This window comes from Dipodomys merriami, unplaced genomic scaffold (genome assembly GCF_024711535.1).
Source record: "Dipodomys merriami isolate MVZ:Mamm:240054 unplaced genomic scaffold, mDipMer1.0.p SCAF_15, whole genome shotgun sequence".
NCBI lineage: Eukaryota > Metazoa > Chordata > Mammalia > Rodentia > Heteromyidae > Dipodomys > Dipodomys merriami.
The window spans coordinates 5,801,867-5,808,297 of NW_027202826.1; positions in this window are offsets into that span (position 1 = coordinate 5,801,867).

A 6,431-nucleotide genomic window follows, 5' to 3' on the forward strand; every position below is an offset into this window, starting at 1 on the left:
GGAAGGATTCTGGCTCATCCCAGGCACCAGATGAATAAATAAGGGAAACAGGGCAGCTCCAGGACTAAAGATTCCTAACCTTTGATTCCCATTAAGATGCCAGTATGAAAAGATCTTTCATGTGTGAAGAGGTGGGTTCTTGAGTCAGATCAAACAGCCTGTTAGCTCACATGAGGAAAGAAGGAAAGTATCTCAAAGCGAAGTCTTAAACTCTAATCTGTGTTCTTTCTCATTAGTTCAATTCTTTTTTTTTTTTTTTGGGGGGGGGGGGAGGTCCGGTCATGGGCCTGAACTCTGGGCCTGAGTACTGTCCCTCAGCTCTTCAGCTCAAGGCTAGCGCTCTACCACTTGAGCCACAGTGCCACTTCTGGCTTTTTTTTTCTACTTATGTGGTGCTGAGGAATCGAACCCAGGGCCTCATGCATGCAAGGCAAGTGCTCTACCACTGAGCCACCTTCCCAGCCCCCATTCTTTTTATGATAATGTTATCCACAAAGTATTTTCATTTCATATACTGTCATTTTAATACCTTCTTAGAAATGGGAATTGGTTATTCTGTGCCCAGCACAATTTAAGAGAAAAATCTACACAGCCTGTCCTGTTACTAGAAATTAAATGACTATTTCAGAGGAAAATTACACTAGATTTACATACAGCATCTCTCCTCTGTACATGCTGTACTTTGTATGTCCATATATTTTTTTCTATTAAGTTTGGATGTCTAAAGTTGAATCCTAGGCAAAGGATAAATTATATTTTATTTCTAAAACCTTGCTGGGAAATGTTAATAATTCAGTAACATCATATGAAGATGTAGGTAAATCTGTATACGATTCTATAACTGTTCAAGTACAATCATAAGGAAATTTAAACAAACATCCAAAAGTAAAAAGATAATTCTAACCTAGAATTCGTTCCATGTATACTTGAGCATTTGCCAAACTGTTAAATCTGTTTTGACATATCTATATTATATAATATTTTTCAAAGAAATAAGTTTTATAAATTTATAAAGCAGAGTTTATATCTGCAAAATAACAATAGAAAAACATTCCAGACTAAACTTGTAACACTTATAAAACTTTATAAAATCAGAGTTTCAGAAATTCAAAAGGCCTTGTTATGTAAAACCTTTAGCCCCAATGTTACATAACCAATGTGGATTCAACGTTAAAAATAGAATCTCAGAAGTCAGCCAAGTGTATTGCCAGCTCTCAGTGTCTGTTAAGGCCTGCAGTTGTTGGTCTCTTAGTAAATAGGTTTTCATGTGTTTGTATACTAGACACACACATACACCTCCCTTTTAGAAGGATGAAAAGATGGTCATTTTGTGGTTAGGTCAGCAATTTTCAACCTTACATTCACTTTAAAATCACTTGTAAAGCTTTTAAAAACAACTATATTCAGGCTTCATCCAAGACCAGTTAAACTATGTGGCTATTGGACATCAACATTTTTTAAGTTCCTCATGTGATTTTAATGGGCCGCCCGGGTTGAGAACTCTGGGCTATTTTTTGATAGGGCTTTTATCCAAGGGAACTAAGAGTATTTTTCCAGGTGCAAACACTGATTCCTTTAATTCCCGCCAGCTCTGTATGAGTGGGGATGGTTCAAAGCCACACCCTCTCTCACCTCTTTTTACAGTAAGGAAAATAGATTAAGAAAACTTGGTGAATGTCATGTAGTTAGTGAAGATCAGAACTAAGATTTTAACTCAGCTATGTAAAGGAAATAACTCATAACTTGTTTGACCCATCAGGACATCTTGTCTCCTTTTTTATTTTTCTTATGCTCTGTCCTTCACTTCCTGCACTCGCCCTGGTTTCTTTAGCAGACAGTAATGGAGTGGTATGTTTCAGGATGCCCATCTGTCTTGTGGCTTATATGGTCTTGATATCAAGATCACAGCATTCCAGGGCAAAGCGCCAGCACTGTTACCCTTCCATTTCTGCATGATCCACACTTGGCCAAGGGCAAGATGTGCCATTCATAAATGCCATTTGCGCTCCATTTTTGACAGTTTTTTTTCCCCAGAGAACTTCAATTTCAGGTGTGAAAGACAGCTTGACCTCAGTTTGGTTCTGTCCGGAGCAGTTTGTTAAATCGTGGTGCAGAATTGATGAAGAACATGTTGAAATCTAGGCTCAGAACATGGAAACTACTTGTTGCTGAAATTGATGGTATATCTGTGTTCAGTTTTAGCTAAATAATTGCTTTCCATGGATAATTTCAAGCCTCTTGGCTTTTAGTAATAGCAGAAGCAATTGCATAAATAGATTAGCCAGCGTTGGACAAAATAGTAATATAATAAAAATAATAATACAAAATTTGACTAGTTCCACTGCAAATGTCCGCAAAATAGTAATAGAAAAAAAAATTCCAGACTAAATTTAGCATCTTGCTTTGGAATGTGATTGCCCAAAAGTCTCTATTTTATCTTCAGTTAGGATATTGGCTTCCGGTAAACAGGTCAGCAATTATTTGGAACAATTAATGAATATTTCACTATTACAGGAACATAGTAGACCACTGTGGCTATAAGTACTTACAGTACACAGAAACTAAGTTTGTGTTAGGGACAAAATACTAGATGGACTGCCATCTGGCAGACACCTCTGATGTACTACTGTGCCGTAACAAGTGGTTTCACCCTCTTATCTTCCAGGCAGCTCAGCATCAAATAACTAGAAGATTGGCTTTCAAAGACAATTAGTAATGCTTTTTATAAAGAGGATTTTCATTTTTACAGAGTGTGTATAAGCACAGTTGAGAAGAGTTTGGTGATAACCTTCAAGGTTTGAATTACTGTGTCCCAGAAATTTAACAGCTGCTAAACAAAGAGAAGAGGAGTGATCGTCTAGCCTTCATTTTCTGCCCTTAATCATCTCAGAGACTTTGGGGAGGGTTGCAGTAGTGATGGTGCTGAGAATTGAGCTGAAAGCCTCACACATGCTAGGCAATTGCTCAACCACTGAGCTACCCCATCCAACTGCATTTATACCGTTATACTACAGCTGGGTATGGTCATAGCAAAGTCATACTTCATTCACCTGACTAAGGCTAGGGAAAATAACCAAAGTTAGTTACTCTGAAAGTGGGTAGATGGTCATAAATGAACATAGAATTTGTTTAGAAAGTCACTTGATCCGCTGTTGTTTTCTAAGTTGTGTAAGTGGAGCTACCAATCTCTTCACAGACACACAGCTGACTCTTTGGGGAACTTTTTTCCCTGTCTTGTCCTCTGCTGCTCTTCTGTGCCACTCAGAAGGCAGCTTGGATAGCTTCATAGAAATGCCAAGTGTGCACTCCACAGGTCGTACGCTCCCCTGGGTTGAAACCACAGCTGACACTGGCCAACCACAGAAGCAGAGCTGGCCCCAGAGACCCACTCCTTCAAGACAGCTGGCCATTTCAGAAAGACAGTGGACCTTGTACAACAATAAGCATCTGTGGTGGCTCATCTTGGTGGTCAACCCAACTGGGTTGATAGACACCTAGAAAATAGATGAAGTATACTTCTGTGTGTGTAGGTTCTTCCAGAACCAACTGGAACATAGGTCAGCAAATGAGTACCAAATCCACATGAATGTGGGGTTGGGCGTACCATCCAAGGGGCTGGGCTGCGTGCCTGGTGGAGCAGAAAAGTTTCCCTACCTGCATATGTGACCAGGTGTGTTTCTTGCTGTCAACCACTACTGGACATCATACTCCAGACATTTCACTAATGATTTCCAGGGGACTTCCATCCCTTCAGCCTCAGCCTGGGTGGGCATCACTGGTCCCCTTTTCTGAGGCTCCTCTAGCAGTTAACTGGTTTTCCTAGCTCTGCAGCCCCTGCAGACATTGTGGACTGTGCATCCTGAAGCCCTGGGTTCGATTCCTCAGCACCACATACACACAAAACCCCCAAAGTGGTGCTGTGGCTAGTCTTGAGCACAGAGAGACTCAAGGACAGCGCCCAGGCCCCTGTGTTCAAGCTCCAGGACTGGCAAAAAAAAAAAAAAAAAAAAAGTTTGTCTTTGTGCCAGTCCTGGGGCTTGAATTCAGGGCCTGGGCACTGTCCTTGGACTTTTTTGCTCAGGACTAACACTACCACTTTGAGCCACAGCACCATTTCTGGCTTTTGGGTAGTTAAATGGAAATAAGAGTCTCACAAACTTCCTGCCCAGCCTGGCTTTCACTGGTGATCCCCAGACCTCAGCCTCCTGAATAGCTAGGATTACAGGCGTGAGCCATGGGTGTCCACTTACAAAAAGTTTTTTTTTTTTAATATTCAAGTAAGAGATCTCTTTCAGGTCTACTAATTCTCCTAGTTCCAAAGTGGGAAACAAGAGTAAGCACAAAGTTTTCAAGGAAAATTATTTGATCCAACTGTGCTTTAAACCATTTGATTATAAAGCAGAATTAAAAAAAAAAAAAAAGCATTGTGAGAAATCATTTGTTCTCAATTCTCTGGGGAATTTTACGGATTTGTGGATTCTTTGCTCATTCAGATGCCACTTAGCTCTGTTCCTTCTATTTGGTTGGTGATTCATCCCGTGACTTTTCAGTATAGGTTGGTTTGTCTGCCAAGTCTTCTGTCTTCCTCCTAAGAAATCCTTTCCACTCTTTCCCACAGAAAGAGACTATCTGAAGTAGACTGGACCCAAGGCCAGCTAACATTTGGATTTACACCGGCCTTGAAGACAGAGTTAACCGAGATTTGTTAGGGGCTAGCTGAACGGCTGACAAGATAAAAGGGATGTTTGAGGAAAGGGAAAAAGGACATAGAGGTGGCAGGCTTGAAGACTTGCTGAATGTTTGTAATTTTATATCATCCTTAAAAGTATACTTTTTTTTTTTTGGCTGGGCACCAGTGGCTCACACCTGTAATCCTGGCTACTCAGGAGGCCAAGATCTGAGGATCATGGTTCAAAGCCAGCCTAGGCTGAAAAGTCACCATGAGATTTACCTCCAGTCAACCACCAGAAAACCAGAAGTGGCACTGTGGCTCAAAGTAATGGAGTGCTAGCCTTGAACAAGAGTTCAGGGACAGCAGCCCAGGCTCTGAGTTCAAGCGCCATGACCAGCCAAATAAACGTACTTTTGCCAAGTGTTGGTGGCTCATGCCTGTAATCCCAATTGTGAAACTAGGTGTGTAAGAGACAAAAGCAGAATCATCTACTTTTGTCTTGTTTCCAAATGTCAATTTTACAGCACAGCTAGAACCCAGCACAAAATGTCTGAAATTGAGCAGTGAATTTATGTACTACTAATTCAAATGTTTATTTATGCAGCTCTTTGCGTATTCATCTAGAAAAATGGAACTTTTCAAGTTGTCAAAACCAAGAACTAATTATTTAAAACCAAAGAAAAATAAATGGGAAGCAACTATTATTTTAGAATTGTTCTTTTGTGCTGATCGTGTGCCAGTCAAGTGAAAAAGGAATCTTTACAAATCCCAGCAGTAAGTTAAAAGATGATTCAGTAAGTATATTTAGTGTACTATTGGTGGTATATAATTATATTTCCTACAAACACATTTAGAATATCTCCAAAGGAACACAGAAGGAAATGTTGGTGTTGATGCTTTTAGAAGTTTGTTTTATATGGTAGGTTTTTGTACTTTTTGAGTTTTTCATTATGTGCATATTTTTCTTTTTTTTTTATTCCTTAAAAACAACAACAACTCACCCCCTGCATGGGGAGCAAGAAATGTTTCTCTCTTTTTTGCCATATTTGTTAAATCCTTGCCAGAACTTTCTCAACAAATTCCCATTTACCCGACAAGGCATTGAGGCTGAGCTATTTCCCACCACTACTTACAAAGAGTCAGTACTGCATCTCCACCCTGCAGCTTTGGGGCCAGCTTCTACTTTAAGCATCTTAGTGCATCCTGCTCTGTTCTTTTGCTGTGGGGAGAAAGAAAAAGGAAGCTTATCCTGTAGACTAACGAAAAAAAAAAAGTTCTAGGATCCATTTGAAGTTCAGCTGATCCCAATGACTTCTAGAAGAAGTTCAAGGGACTTACCATTCTCTGGGGCCCGAAAGAACAGTCTCTCAGAACCAGAAAACTTGCCAATGGGACCATTGAGAGAGAATATTATCTGTCCTGCTGTGCTATCCTATGTATATTTTATTTTTTAGATGGAAAATGTCAAGTGTTCTAATCATCCACTTCTTCCTGGGACTGTTCTGAAGCAATCCTGGGTATGCATTTAGTTTGTATGTATGTATGCATACGTGTGTGCATTTACTTAGTTGGTAATACCAGGGATAGAACTCAGGACCTCACACTTGCTAGAAAGCATCTACCCCTTGAGCCACCAGCCCCACTTAGCTTCTTATTGTCCTTTATATCATGAAAATGCTAAGGCATGTTTTAAAAATAAAAGAGAACGATACTATAATTTCTGCATCTAAACTATTCTGAGGGCATGGGTAGGACACGG